At 47.5% G+C, this 15793-nt stretch overlaps 1 long non-coding RNA gene across 5 annotated transcripts in view; it reads left to right on the top strand.

The window, feature by feature from the left end:
* LOC124462750 overlaps positions 1-15793 on the top strand; it is an 83325-nt gene that overhangs the window by 11314 nt on the left and 56218 nt on the right. Inside the window, exons 3-4 of one of the 5 annotated variants that reach the window (XR_006955484.1) lie at positions 1920-1977; positions 3131-3216. The exons of 3 other annotated variants lie outside the window; for them this stretch is intronic. This is a non-coding gene — a long non-coding RNA (uncharacterized LOC124462750). Of the gene's footprint in view, positions 1-1919; positions 1978-3130; positions 3217-8944; positions 9324-15793 lie in introns of all 5 variants that reach the window. One more of the 5 variants, XR_006955483.1, reaches the window with a different exon arrangement.

The following is a 15793-nucleotide window of genomic DNA, read 5'->3' as shown; positions in this document are numbered from 1 at the left end:
GATAAATGACATACTCATTTGATATTCCTGATTCAACCCAGCACACAAAACATTCAGTTTATGAACACCATTTTAAGCAACTGTGATAAAACCCCAAAACAATAAAAAAAAATCATATATATGACTTGACATAAAATAGAGGGGACTGTTGCTGATATGACCAGCGAATGCGTGAGGAACCAGACAGTGCTAACGATGGCTATAAACACACAGCTGTGTAGCCGTCTCAGAGAGCATTCTTCACCCTCCAGCAGTCCAACTGTAAACAACTCCATGTGTCAGCTCCAGTGCCAGGGAGTCCCCCTGCAGAGGCACCCTCCCTGTCACCACCCCCCATCCTGCTCAGACGACACCAACGTACGGATCCTCTCAAACGGATGAAGCACGCACGTTTATAATGAGGTCGAAGGAGGGAGCAACGTGAACACAAATAATGTTCACCTCAGGTGGTGCCAGGCAATGTTTGAGAGTCAGAGAATGTGAGAGTGTACACACACACATCACCACACCTCCACACGTAACCGAGAGAGCAGGTTAAAAGTTATACTGGTTCGACAAGACTGTCAGTTTTTATCAGGAACTGATCCATAATGGCAGTTGTAGAACTTGCAGGTCCAGTACAGGTTCTCTGCTTAACAACTGACATTTTTTGACAGTTAATTAGGGCTTGAATATCAACTATAATATTCTCTTTGAGGTAGTTATGATTGCTAATGATTTATAAGCGTTGGGATAGCAGTTTTAATACTCTTTGTCGCGTATCTCTGTTCACTTACTGATTCACTCCCTGGCAAGAACAGCTTGAGCCACTCACCTTAAATTAATTACCGGCCCTACGTTTTCAACAGGGCTTTATCAATAAACTTTAATTAAAGACATTTAGACATTCCTTGAATGCTGTCCTGCACCAGAGAGTTTCAATAGTAATATTACCACACAGTTTGTTTGTACTGATATATTAAATATTACAGTCCTACTAGTTCAAGCCAAGGGGCCCCAAATATAGGTTTTAGTTTCTTTCTATTTCTGTTGACAACCTTCTCTTATCCTTTTCTATTTTCCAACGATTTGACCTGACAGCCGTGTGAGCACGATGTAAAGCCTCCCACTTGGCCCAGTAATTATGTTTTCAAATATAAACGTTTAATTGGAGGACTTCAATGTCACAGGTTGGCAGCTTGCAGTTTGGTGTGTCTAAACATCTCAGGGAGATACAGTACTGTAAATGGCACGAATACATGGCTGACATGAGACTGACGTTTGTGATCATTGTTTTGTTTGGTTCATATGAATTATATTTGAATATCTTGTATTGTCACAATGCTGTAGAACAGGAAGGGAGGGATAATGTGATGTGGTGTTATTGCGCTGGCTTTGTTTGTGCAACACTTCTGTTGAGGATGTAGTTCATGCTGTAGAAATGGAGGCGCCCAAGCTGTGATTTGTCTGTCTAGAGTGTTCAGTTCAAATTTGTTCACTTACTATATTTCACAGCAAGGAGCACATGAGTGAGAAGGGTGGAGGAGGAGAGGCTGAGTGGGGAGGTGGTGAAGGGGAGGGGAGGAGAGGAGAGGGCAGGGCGGGGGAGAGGGGGGGGTGAACGTGTCTGCTGTAAAGCTGGCACCTCACGGGGGATGGGTGGATAGGTGTCTCACCCTAATATGCACACACACACACAGACACACACACACACACACAAACACACACACACACACACATACACAACATTGCCTGGGGATCATCCGTTCACAGGTTAGCATTTTCAAGTGTCAATGAAGCAGATGATGCATTCAACCAATTAAAGGTGAATTGAATTAGACAGAAAGTGTGTACCAGTGGCAGATTGTCAGCAGTGAATATCAAAATTAAAAGAACGTATCCCCATTTCAAAATCTTAACACTGTTTTTATATCTTCCAGTGGCTGGAAATCACAGATGACTGAACATGAAATCTTATTAATTTGAAGCAGTTCCAAGGTGACTATCCTTTAAAAAAAGAGACACTCTATCAAATAACCCATTTGAGAAATAAATCAATAAATCTCATAATGGTACTCTTATTTCTGACTTTTGAAGGTTACAACCATTTACAAATAGATTAATGTAGTTATTTCTTATCGAGTAACTACTGGTAAATGTATTACTCCCCCATGCTCTGTGTGGGGAACTGTAATGAACACTGGTGGTGCTGCTAACTGTCAGATCCTATCTAGGTGCCAGAGAGCCCTCTTAGGGTTAAATTAACCCACACAACCTCCCATAGTGAGAAACCCTCTCTAGCCTTCCCCTTTTAACCTCAACAACAAAGACTACTGTTACACAGCTCGCTATTAATCCCACATATGGTTCTTTATTGCTCCCCCCCCCCTCACCTCCCCCCCACACACACACACCCCAACCTCTGCTGATTGCTGTTGGCTAGTTTTTTTTGTGTGTTTTATAAGGTTGTAGTCCATGAAACCCCAACTCACCCCAAGTTACCCCAACCCACCTAACCTGCCCCAAACTTGACCTCTGGATCGCTCCTATTCAGTAGTCGTCTGCCACTATGCTGCACATAAGCCAGTCAACCAACCAGCCAGCCAGTCAGTCAGCCAGCCAGCCAACCAGCTAGTGTGCCAGTGCACTGATAAAGCCTAGTTCTCCTAGCAAGCTTACTGCTGCTGTATAAGATTAGAGACAGCGAGTGTGAGCGAGAGAGAGAGAGAGAGAGAGAGAGAGGGGGGGGAGGGAGAGAAAGCGAGAGAGAGAGAGAGAGAGAGCGAACGAGAGGGCGAGATAGGGAGGGAGGGAGAGAACGGCACAGTACTTGTCGTCTGATCGCCTCGGCTCCATTTCCATATCCTCCCCATCATCCCTGTGTGTCCCCACGTCAACCTTCACATGCTCCCACAAACAGATGAATACTGAATGAAGGATGGCCGTGGCATCCGCCAGGCCCACTGACACGGCTGTTAATGGGATGCAAGGATCGCAGCACGGCTACATTACATATCCCTGTGTGCGCACGTTGTTTGATGTCTGTGTGTGTTCAACAGAATGACACGGCCGTGGCAGCTTGTGTGTGTTATTGAACGTGTAATGCTCTGCGGTTATCAACATTTACTATCTCTACTTTTTCTCTGAATAGGAGCACACGTCTGTCTGACTTCATACGCTTGGACGCGAAACACTTTTCCGAGGCATCGCTACAAAGACCAAGAGCGACGAAAAAACGTAAAAGTGTAAAAAAAAAGAAGAAAAAAGAATGTTCCGAGAGTAGCTTTGATGCTCATGATGGTGTCAGCTCGCTGACCCTAGCTCTCATTGGATGAAAAAGGCTTCTTTCCTTTTTTTTCCATCATCACCGGTCATTTTCAGGCGATGATTGAAGCCCCTGTACCCCCCGCCTTTGAGAGGAGAAGAGAGCAAGAGAGCGAGAGCGCGAGAGAGAGCGCGAGAGAGAGCGCGAGAGAGCGAGAGAGCGAGAGCGAGACAGCGAGAGAGAGAGAGAGAGAGAGAGAGAGAGAGAGAGAGAGAGAGAGAGAGAGAGAGAGAGAGAGAGAGAGAGAGAGAGAGAAAGAAAGAGAGAGAGAGAGAGAGAGAGAGAGAGAGAGAGAGAGAGAGAGAGAGAGAGAGAGAGAGAGAGAGAGAGAGCAGCATCAGGAGACCAAAGCATTGATGTGTCCCCTCAGCCAGCCGGCCGTATCTTTCTCCCCCAACTCGTCATCTGAGAAGGAACCAGCTGAAACACAGGGCTGACCTGCAAGTGAACCTGCCAGGTTGACAGATAGAGGCAACCCAAGCTTTCATTTAAAAAAAAGCTTTTAATGTATTTCTTCTCTCACCGCCAATGGTGGGGAGATCAAGTGCAGGCACACTGATGTGGCCACTGTTCTCTTTTTGTATGATAAGAATGGTCATTGTTGCCGAGATACGGGTTGATATGGAGTAGCTGTGTGTGTGCTCAGGTGAACAACGGCTGTGATGATTGAGATGCTCACAAACACCTTTTGAGGGAGATATCAAGGCCAAGGGTAATGTGAAAGAGAACCGGATAGGACATGGAGTTGGAGATGGTGTGGTGATCCTGTATGCGCCAGGAAGAAACCCCAAGGAAGACCTGAAGACATACTGTTTCCCCACAATAACCAGAGTTCAGCTTTGGGGGAGTTGGTCGAAGAATTTCATGTATCTGACCCTGGTTTGACCCAGATACTCTCACGAGCTGCATCTGTGAAACTGGAAGGCATGATTTTCCCTGGCATGTAGCCTGGCAAGCCTGAGAGGTCTTTGGAAGGTCATTCCTTTGACATGGGCAGTACCCACTGGCCGGTCCTCCCACTGCCAAGCTCTCTGAAGATGAGGGCTTGGCTTCAACCCTAACTCCCTCCACCCATCCTCTGGAGAACCACATGTAAGCACGCCACAATACAGCTCTGTGCTCGCTCGTGGGGGAGCTGAGCTGGTGGGGAGGGGTGGCTGGGGAGGATGGCTGACAGTTCACGGTTGAATTTTTGAAACTAGGGTTAAACACATGCATTGTATTACATCCAACATGTACTCACCACAAAACAGTTTGTGTGGATGCAAAGTTTGCCAGAAGCTCGGGCACGAAGGAGGGCTTGACCTCGGTTACGTGGTGAAAGCTCCATGCTCAGGTCAGTAGAAGTCCATGCCCACGCTGAGGTTAAAGGTAATGTGCTGGTGACCTTGCATTTGCGCCAGCCTTTCAGTCTGCCAGTCAGCCTTCCAGCTAGTCAGCCAGCCATTCAGAGCATTACAATAAATAAAAAAAACCTGGATAAGGCCATGGCTCCATTGCTGGGCTGTTGTTGGCAGGGTCTCCCAGCCAGAGCAGCAGGGGCTGTGTCGTGTCCGGCCAGGGCAGCTTCGTTCCTTTGTTCCTGTGAATATCACACTCAACAAAAACACACCGGATGCGAGGAACACACTGGATACTGCATTTGAAAAAGGAGCTGAGTTACTCTTCACAGGAGTTTGTTTGGGATTTGAGTTTGTTTGACATGTGTTTGAGGATTGTTGGAGGGAACATGTTTTAAAAGCCATTTCTGAAGCGTTGAGATCCACCAGCAGTGCTCAGGCTCAGGATAAGATTGCCCTCAGTACCCTCACCGTGTGGTGGAACATGAGAGAACCTGGAGAGAACACAAGAGAACCTGATAACCCTGAGAGGGGAGGTTGTTACCTGCTTTTAGTTGTCTGAGGGGAAGAAAAAGTGTTGTGTTCCTTCAGGGTTCTATGATGTCAGTGTTGCTATCAGGTGCCAAACAGACATATGTAGAAATCCAAGCTAACCTTCCACGACCGCCCCCTCATCGGTGCGGCTCTAGAATCACATGTCTCGACATGCCTGATTATCTCTAGAAAAACTTCCATATCGCTCTCACACATCTGCAGAGGTATTTCCCTGAGAGCACGCCTGCTGCAGTCTCCAACCCTCTAGCTTCAGTCTGGATACCACAGAGGAGGCTTCACCTGCTGCGTTCTGCTTCTGCTAGGATGTGGACATACAGTGCCCTCCAAAAGTATTGGAACAGTGAGGCGTATTCCTTTATTTTTGCTGTAGACTGAAAACATTTGTAATGAACGTAACAAATAATGAACGTGAGACCAGAGATCAACGTTTCAGCTTTTATTTCCAGGTATTTACATCAGGATCTGATGCACAACTAAGAAAATATCACATTTTGTTTGAATCCACCCATTTGTCATGTGAGCAAAAGTATTGGAACAGATATACTTAAAACATATTTAAGTGAATAAGACTTAATATTTAGTTGCAAATCCTTTGCTTTCAATAACTGCAGCAAGTCTGTGACCCATTGACGTCACCAAACTTTTGCATTCTTCCTTTTTGATGCTTTCCCAGGCTTTCACTGCAGCCTCTTTCAGTTGTTGTTTGTTTTGTGGGGTTCCTCCCTTCAGTCTCCTCTTAAGCAGGTAAAATGCATGCTCTATAGGGTTTAAGTCTGGAGATTGACTTGGCCAGTCTAATACCTTCCATTTCTTGCCCCTGATGAACTCCTTTGTTGTTTTGGCAGTGTGTTTTGGGTCGTTATCTTGCTGCATGATGAAGGCTCTGCCAATCAGTTTGGTTGCATCTTTCCTTAAATTGGCAGACAAAATGTTTCTGTAGACTTCCGAGTTCATTTTGCTGCTGCCATCATGTGTTACATCCTCAATGAAGATTAATGAGCCCGTCCTAGAAGAAGCCATGCAAGCCCAAGCCATGACATTACCTCCACCGTGTTTCACAGATGAGCTTGTGTGTTGGGGATCATGAGCAGTTCCTTTCTTTCTCCAAACTTTAGCCTTTCCATCACTTTGGTAAAAGTTAATCTTTGTCTCATCAGTCCATAAAACTTTGTCCCAGAATTTTTGAGGTTCATCTCTGTACTTTTTGGCAAATTCCAGCCTGGCCTTCCTATTCTTCTTGCTAATGAGTGGTTTGCATCTTCTGGTGTAGCCCTTGTACTTTTGTTCATGAAGTCTTCTGCGAACAGTAGATAGTGATACCTTCACTCCTGCCATCTGGAGGTTGTTGCTGATCTCACTAACAGTTGTTTTAGGGTCTTTCTTTACAGCTCTCACAATGTTTCTGTCATCAACTGCTGATGTTTTCCTTGGTCTACCTGTTCGACGTCTGTTACTTAGTGCACCAGTAGTTTTCTTCTTCTTCAGGACATTCCAAATGGTTGTACTGGCTATGGCCAATGTTTCTGCAATGGCTCTGATTGATTTTCCATCTTCTCTAAGACTCACAATTGCTTGTTTTTCACCCAAAGACAGCGCTCTGGTTTTCATGTTGTTTTCACCTCTGAATACAGTCTGCATAGACAAAACCTATCTTACCCAATCTGAACCTGAGTGTAGACATTCAGTGGTATTTATTGATTGAATGATGTATGTAATAGGACACACCTGGGCAACAAAACACACCTGTCAGTCATATGTTCCAATACTTTTGCTCACGTGACAAATGGGTGGGTTCGAACAAAAAGGTGATATTTTCTAATTTGTGCATCAGATCCTGATGTAAATACCTGGAAATAAAAGCTGAAACGTTGATCTCTGGTTTCACGTTCATCGTTTGATGTCAAGCCCAAATGTTTTCAGTCTACAGCAAAAATAAAGGAATTGGCCTCACTGTTCCAATACTTTTGGAGGGCACTGTACATGGTTAGGCCATTGCAGCGTGGGGAGCAAATGGTGAGAGTTTGACCTCCTTGGCTTATGTTTATTGCATCCAGAAGTGCTTTTTTTGTTGTTGCACTTTTCAAGTTGCTAAAAGACTACCACCACTGTGTGTCTTTTACTCTGATTCAGCCAAGGACATCATCGGAATTTGGACATCACTGCTGGTAGACCAACCCAAGGCTATACTCTGTATTCTTGTCATTTGCACAGTATAAAACTTGAGATATTGACTCATATCCTTTAAAATAACAGGCCCTACCACAAGTATTTAAACACAGCTCCTACTGTACTCACAGTGTGTAAAGTCTAGGTAATATTGAGTCTGGATAGCTGAGTGTTTAGCTTAACAGTCAAAGGCAGCATCCTAAATAAGAGAAGATTCATGCCGGATGCTGTCGGAAGTTAAGAGGCTGTATTTTCAGGATTACCTCCTCTCCTGGCCCCCTCATGTGGTTGTCAGATGGATCAGGTGGAGAGGAATGTCTGTCTTGGCACGCTGGAACAGTTACGGCTTTTCACAACCCGGCATGTTGGGCGGAACAGAGTGGAGGCGAAGAAAAAAAAACTCTCACCTTCCTCTGTAAAATCCTGGAGTTATGTCCTGGAGCTGCAGCTAAACCTGGGAAACTGTGAGAAGCTGTGTTTCCATTAGTGAGGGGGAGGGAGAGAGAGGGAGAGAGATGGAGGAAGAAAGAGAGTGCGAGAGAGAGAAGGTAGGCTGTTTTTTAATTAGTTACAGCTGGAAGCTTTGCTTTCTACCCCTCTGTCTCTCTCCCTCCCCCTATCTTTCTTCATCACTCTTCATCACTCTTCCTCCCTCTCTTCCTCTCTTCCTCTCTTCCTCTCTTCCTCTCTTCCTCTCTCTCTCTCTCTCTCTCTCTCTCTCTCTCTCTCTCTCTCTCTCTCTCTCTCTCTCTCTCTCTACCCCTCCTTCCTCTCTCCACTAGCCTATAATCCTCAGCTGGGTTATAAACACAGTTCAAGTTTCCTGCCTGCTCTTCCTGGGTGGCCAGACCAGTCAGTTAGTCAGCCAATCACTCAGCAGCATTAGGAGCAATAGTGCACAACTGCTTTTCTTGGGTCCTGACTTCAAACACACATCTTTCTAAAAGGTCTGGTCAGGCAGATCCTCAGCCTGGAAGAGGAACTCATTAAGTATCTAGACATGATGTTTACACGTGATCTTTATGGGGAACTTTAATCAAAATCATTTTTTTTTTCCTCCCCGCTCCCCTAAACTTGTAAGTTCACTGTGTGTTGAGGACGTTGTATATTCTGTTGGCAAAGGGGGTACTTGTTTGATGTCAGTTTTACGCACAACTCTGCTTTGAAAAAAAAAACAAGCTGCTTCGGGGGTTTTCTGTGCTCCCTGGCTGTCAGCTCTGGTCATTCTGAATAAAAGCAGCGTTTATGTCCTGACTCTCCAGAGGGTGTGGGGTGGGGTGGGGGGAGAGATCAGAGAGGCTGCTCCCTCAGTGGGTATGTGAGGAGTATCCCGCCCTGCCCAGACCCTGGCGCTCTGAGGGTCAACCAACCGCCGGTGGGCAGGCGGGAGGGGGGTGGGGACAAGAACCTGCTGACAAACACAACTCTGCAGGTTGGAAATATAGTGAGTTTCTATATGTTGTGTGGGTGGGCCTTCACTCCTGTATGGAAACATATGGGTTTCCGAATTTGAGTTTGAGCTTCCATAAAATCCTACGTCAATATTGGTACTTTACTGATCTCCAGTCCTTTATTTCAGTTCAAAGTGGATGGTGAGGAACACAGTGTTTCCATACAGCCAGTGTGGTGTCACTGTAGCAGAGGGGGGTTTTGGTGACCCCGGGAGGACACGTGGACAGGGCCTCCGAGAGTTGCAGCTCGGCGTGCTGACGAGGTCTCGTGTCACACGTTGGGACCAGAGGCCCGGCGCGGCCTGTTAGACCACCATGCAGGTCAGCATCCACACCTCTGGAGGAGCTGGAGGGAACACCCAGGAGGCTTCACAAGGACCACAGGCTGGGGAGGAACGCCGTCGGGAGCCTGAGACAGACTGTGGAGACGGGAGCAAGCGGAGCAGTGGGTGACTGCGTTTGACGGGGGGCCTCATGAAAGGTGTCTTTGACGAAGGGCATCAGCAGGTGCGGCAGACTGGCTCACCCCTCTGGAGGGGGGTGTCTGTGTGGCCCGGTCCTGATACCTGAGTCACTGCTTCCCACGGTGGTCTGGCCTGGGACTGCTTAGCAGATGACTAAACCACCCTTATATACAGCTGGGTGGCCAGGCAGACAGACAGACAGACAGACAGACAGACAGACAGACAGACAGGAAGGAAGGAAGGAAGGCCTGCAGACAGACAGACAGGCAGACAGGCAGACAGACAGACAGGCAGGCAGGCAGGCAGGCAGGCAGGCAGACAGACTGTACAGGCAGGCCGATAGATAGTCAGAAGCACTCTCCATCCATTTCCCCTCTCTCTCCTGTGTGTCTCTGTCTCCTGCGTCACCAGACGATTTTTTCACCAGACCCTCTAAATGGATTTGCTTCTTAGGAACCCCTCTAGCTTGCCCAGGTACAGGAGAGAGAGACAGGAGAGAGGGACAAAGGAGAGAGAAACACAATGAAGAGAGACGCACAGTGGAGAGAAAGAGGGGCGAGAAAGGAGAGAGTGGCTCAGTAGAGATTATGGATCCACCTATGGCTCCAGTTATTCAAAGAGCCATGTGTTCTAATAAGGGCAGCCAGGTGCTAACGGATCGAACCTTTTGCCAAAGTGATCCAGCACCTGGAATAAGCTGTATTGCTATTGATCAGGTTTTCACACTGTGAAAACACGGTCCATAACGTGCGTGTTTGTGTGTTGTATTTGGACGTTTACCCTCACATCCTAGGCTTTGAGTCTCCCCCGGGCCAAACCCCCCTCCCTCCCTCCCTCCTCTTCCTCTCTCTCTCTCTCTCTTTTTCTCTCTCTCTTTTTCTCTCTCTCTCTTTTTCTCTCTCTCTCTTTTTCTCTCTCTTTTTCTCTCTCTTTTTCTCTCTCTCTCTTTTTCTCTCTCTTTTTCTCTCTCTCTCTTTTTCTCTCTCTCTCTTTTTCTCTCTCTCTTTTTCTCTCTCTCTCTCTCTCTCTCTCTCTCTCTCTCTCTCTCTCTGTCTCTCTCTCTCTCTCTCTCTCTCTCTCTCTCTCTCTCTCTCTCTCTCTCTCTCTCACACACACATAAACACACACACACTCACACACACACACTCATAAACAGGATGGCCTCCTGTATGGGACAAAGAAGAAGCTGAGATGCGATGATGCAGGAGTGTGAGGGGAGCGTCTGATGAATATAATTGACTTTGTTGCGCCGTCCATAAAACGGCGGGCTGGGTCCTTGTCCACACTGCGGCAGGGGCTGAGGCTGGGATAACATCATGTGATTTATGGCCACATTAACGGGGAGGTGCGGGCGTTTGCATTTTCATTTTATGTATTTCGTCGGCGCGTGACGAGATGTTGCCTCGGATTACGTTCCTTCTCTCTGCAGAGACGTGGTTTGTGATGACTCTGTGGTTACGTGTGCCTGTCCTGCCGCGACAGTCGCACCCAATAAAACGGCGCCAAGCCAATTCATGTCCCATTGGAATGATTCGATCAAGTGTGAAGCATCAGCCAAGCTGCCCGATTCCTCCTGCTGGATATTTCTCATTTCATAAATATGGAAAACTCCCTCTCATCCTTTTTCCATCCAACCAGCCTAAAATGCTTGAGGAAAGGCACGCACATACGAGTGATTCAGCATTTTTCATGGTTCTGGTCATTTATCAGCCAAATGTGATGCTAGGCTGTCTGACTTAGGTTAGGTAGCAGTGTTTGCTACCAGCTATTTGATGTGTAAAGACAGAATATGCTATTTCACTGCACACATGCTTTATTAAAGCAATGCTGTTGAATTACAGCTAAAGGCATTGGAACATAATGCACAACTGCACTCATTTAGAGAAGGGAGACAATATGCTCTGTGAATATGTTAATTTTCTATTAACAATGCAGTGTTTCTGGTGTGTGAGATGATCATCCTATTAAAAGTAAGTATATATGCTACCGCATCATAAAGAAGCCATCTGGATTCACTGTTTGGGTGAGTGAGAGGTCTCTATCCCTCTCATTATTACATATTATTCACCTGTTGCTGTTTCCTGCTTTCTTAGATGATGAAACAATTAGAAATATTTAATAATGCTTGCTAAACCATTTAGTCAAACACCTATAGTGTGTAAGATGAAATACCTTACCTTAATGCCAAATTCCTCTAAGCTTGCATGCAAACACACACACACATACACACTCACACACATACACACACACACACATACACACTCACACACACTGTCCTGACACCAGGGTGTTGCCGGCCCCATTACCTCTCTCCTTCCCCCTGACACAAATTGCCAGATTTACATGCGACAGCTCTCCCTGCCAATCAAAATGATCTGTAACTAATGGTGATCCTGACAAATGGAGCACACGCCATCACTGTGGATTATCCAGAATTAATTCCCACGGCGAGGTTTCTCTCCGTGTGGCGCCCAGAATTCAATCGGAATGGTCGGAGGGGGATTAGCGTCAGTGAGTGGGCGAGGTGAAGCCTACTCTATCAGGGAGCCCCTGTGGATGGTGGAATTTGAGCCACAGGTAGCTATTCAGTTCCAGCAGGGGTCCATTCTGAGTAATATTAGAGTGGTCACCGCCAGTGAAATATGGCTCAGCCAATGTGCTCTCTCCATGGTTGTGTTTTCTAAAGTGGCTGGAAACCAGCAGCCCGTTACTCTACTTCAGCTCTCAGCCTCGTCTGGTTATTCATTCCATCTTAAAGCTTTTCTTTCATGCTGCTCTTTCATTTATTAATTTTATTCATTTCATTTATTTTAGTGTAAACATATTCAAGGAATCAGGGGGTTGGAATATTTCCCTTTGATTATACATTTATTATTTGCAATAGCAACTATTTATTTATGGAGATAACTCTACCAGCCAAGACCAGTATTAGTTTGATTGTCCTCGGGCCTTGAGTCCGTGCCTCAGCCTGGTGACCTCGCATGTCCAAGCTTAGTTACCCCAGCAGCGAGCTCTCTGCTTGGGCACGAGGCCAGCCAGATCCTGGGCGATCCACATCCAGCCCTTCAGACCTCCAGACGTCCTGAAGTAAGATTTTCAATCATGTCCGCCCCTCTGGCCGAGTGCAATCAAGACTAGTAACAAGCTACGGTTCATTGCAAATACAACACAGCAAGGGTTAGGGCTCTTCCCCTTGGCATTATACCCAGTAACTACTTTTATTGCAGCAAACACACATAAGAAAGAGATAACAATTAGTATAACTCTTGCTAACATTGCAACAGTGCAATCCCGGTTGTTATTTAGTCGGCATGTGTCACTGGCCCACTGCTATCTTCAGAGTAATGGAAGTCACGGTTCTAGTTCTGCAGTTCGAGTTAACCGATCCTCTTTCTCTGGAATGAGTCTTGCCTCGCAAGAAGTCGTGTAGAGGGAAAGAGAGGATGAGAAATGTGGGTCATGTTTCCTGTCTGATGTTTGGCAGTGGGCCCGGTGCAGACCTACAGCAGGCTCTCTCCTTGCTGTACCACACAGAGCAGGCGCTTCCATGCCAGGGTGAGGTCACCACACAGTCAAGGCTAATGACGATGATGTCATTTCCTCCACAAACAAGCCTCACTTCCTGTGAGGGTCAGTATCAGTTCAGGTCATCCTGAATCCACAGAGGAGCAGCAAAGACAGCCGGGTGGCCTGATTTACATTTATTCATTTAGCAGACGCTTTTGTCCAAAGCGATTGCGTCAGAAAGGAGCATCAAACTCAACTAAAATGGATGGTTTTAAAAGGGATATACAGTACATGTTTTTCCACTGGGGTGTGTTTGATATGACTAGTGTTGGAAGGTCATTGCGGCAGTGCTGGTACACGCCCCAACGTTGTTTAAACAGAACACTGATTTAGACTCACCTCGGAACCCAGGAAGGACAGCCCTACAGGATCATCACACACCACACCTCTCACAGGCTTTAGCTGTTAGCATGAACCCAATGCCCACACATGCAAACACACACATGCACACAAACACACACGCACAGACACGGTTGGCGAGACCTTGGAGCATGAACCCTCCGCACACGCACACAGGTTATCAGTGTGAGCCTTTCGTTGGCTGACACTGAATGGAGCGCTGTTTCCCAAGATGAGCCTCTCCAGATAGAATATGTTGAAGTTTAGACACCGAGTTGACACTGTAAGAGACGGAGGGAGGGGGCAGTGGAGAGTTAGTGTGTGTGCGCCATTACTCTTGTTTGATTTGGACGTGCCGAGATGCACACACACACGCACACACACACAGACACACACATACACAGACACACAGATGATGCAATCTAGTACTGGCAATCTGCATGGAAGACCAGAGTCCAGATATGTATCCTTGCCTGTGAGGGGCTATTTATCTCTGTCACTTTTATTGATATCAAGTCATTCTAATCAGAAAACCCACCGAGTAGCTGTCAGATAACACATCTATCAGGGGACTGTGCAGGTACTGCTGTCTTTGTCCTGGAGCGGAGGCTTGTTGACTGGGGTGGTGGACTTTTCACCGGGGTTGCTGTTTCACTGGATAGATTTGTGGGACTCGTGAAATGTTGGAGTCACTCTCCCCACCCCTGCCCATGACCACACAGCCACCCTGGGAGGTGTGTGAAGTGGGTCTATGTTTTGTGAGTGGTCTGAAGTCATCCCCTCATGCCTGCTCGCTCCGTGGGCGGATGAGGCTGCATGACGGAGCTAACCCTACGCAGACCTGCGGACGACGGCTTGATTTACAGTCAGCCTGTCTGACTCATTCCCTTTCGGGAGGGATGATTAGCCATCCGAATGATATGAATCATCCCCACAAATCCCTGGTTACTTCAGAATGTTGCCGCACGTGAGGGCTGCGCGGTCGCAATAAGGAGCTGTGATTGGACAGTAGGGATGCTGACACCGCACACGACTTCAAAGACAAACATCTGAACAGGTTTTGTAGTTTCACATTGAGGAATGGCAAGAACCAGACATTTTGAGATCCACCTCCACGGCTTAACCTGTCATTCATTACAGCTGTAAACCCATCCAGTTACCATCCAGGGTTCGACGGAAGTCCCCCTGCCTGTGTACAGGGATCCCCACAACAAACTCATGTCACATCCAGGACTAGGTCCTCCCAGCCCTGTGTTGACAAACAAGCAGGATTAGGTCTAATTAAGCCTTCAAACACAGCCACCGCGTCTTGTTAGTCACATCATTATTGGAGACACCGTTTCGCTAAGCTCCGCCATGGCAGCCAGTCACCTTCTGCTCTTCAGAGATGACAGTCATTACCTCGCCCAGCGTCATTAAAACGGGCTGCCTGCGCGGACCGTGCGCCCTCAGCCAGGAGAGGATCCGTGTGTCTAGCTCCAGAGGATCGAATCCCGGGGTCTCTTCCTGAAAAGCTCAAGCATTTGGCCGACGCGCATCTAACACAAGCGTGACCCACTTGATCTGGAGCTGTACTTCCCCCTTTTAAGAGAGCCACGTGAGTACACAGGGACCTCCCTGGAAGGACGTTACACCTGAGATGCTGCTAGCTCGGGTGGTCGTCCAGCGCTGACCTGAACACAGAGCAGGCCGGGAGCGAGCCCAGGTTCCCAGGGGGGGGAGGGGGGGGGGGGGGGTCAGTGTGTGACTGAGCTGGCCAGTCTCAGATCGCAGTAGATAATCGCGCATGGTCAGACTCCGAACCGGGACCATATGTGTCATGAATAGCCGAGCCAGCTAGGCCACCATATCTCCACCAGCACAGTAACCGGAGTAGGGCGGGATAGGGTTAGGCTCCGTTTGGGTCCCTCCGCTTGACAGATGTTCAGGGGGCTGTGGTGGAGGCGGGGTGTCCAATTTAATCTACCCTGCAGCGAGAGAGTTGCCCCCACCCTCAGTGTGGGCGAATGGGCAAACATTTTGCCTTTTCTCTTCCTCTTTCTCTCTCTCTTCTCTCAACCCCCCCCCCTCCTTTGCTCTCTGACTCTCCTCTCTCTCTCTCTCTCTCTCTCTCTCTCTCTCTCTCTCTCTCTCTTCTCTCTCTCTCTCTCTCTCTCTCTATCTCTCGCTCTCTCTCTTTCTCTCTATCCTTCTCTTTCTCTCTTTCTCTGGCTGGAGTGGGCTGGAGTGGAATGAGAAGGTGGGGCAGTGTTGAGCACTCCTACCCAGCTCCTTCTGTGTGATGCAGTCATTAAGTGATTGAGTTTCCGGAATGTTCAGCAGATGCCCCAACCCCAGGGGCCATAGGCGAACCACTCACTCTTTCACTCCCTCTCTCTCTCTCTCTCTCTCTCTCTCTCTCTCTCTCGCTCTCTCTCTCTCTCTCTCTCTCTCTCTCTCTCTCTCTCTCTCTCTCTCTCTCTCTCTCTCTGTGTGGCCACCCACTGAAGCTGTTCTGAATAACACTTTTGACATTGTACAACACACCCGTACACGTACACACCCATGCAATGTCTCTGGGCAGAATTTGACTTTGAACATGTTTCAGTTCCTTTGAAGGGGCCCCCA

The sequence above is a fragment of the Hypomesus transpacificus genome, unplaced genomic scaffold (assembly GCF_021917145.1).
Source record: "Hypomesus transpacificus isolate Combined female unplaced genomic scaffold, fHypTra1 scaffold_243, whole genome shotgun sequence".
Classification (NCBI taxonomy): Eukaryota; Metazoa; Chordata; class Actinopteri; order Osmeriformes; family Osmeridae; genus Hypomesus; species Hypomesus transpacificus.
The sequence above is the reverse complement of the archived record's forward strand: the minus strand, read 5'-3'. Positions and strand labels throughout refer to the sequence as shown.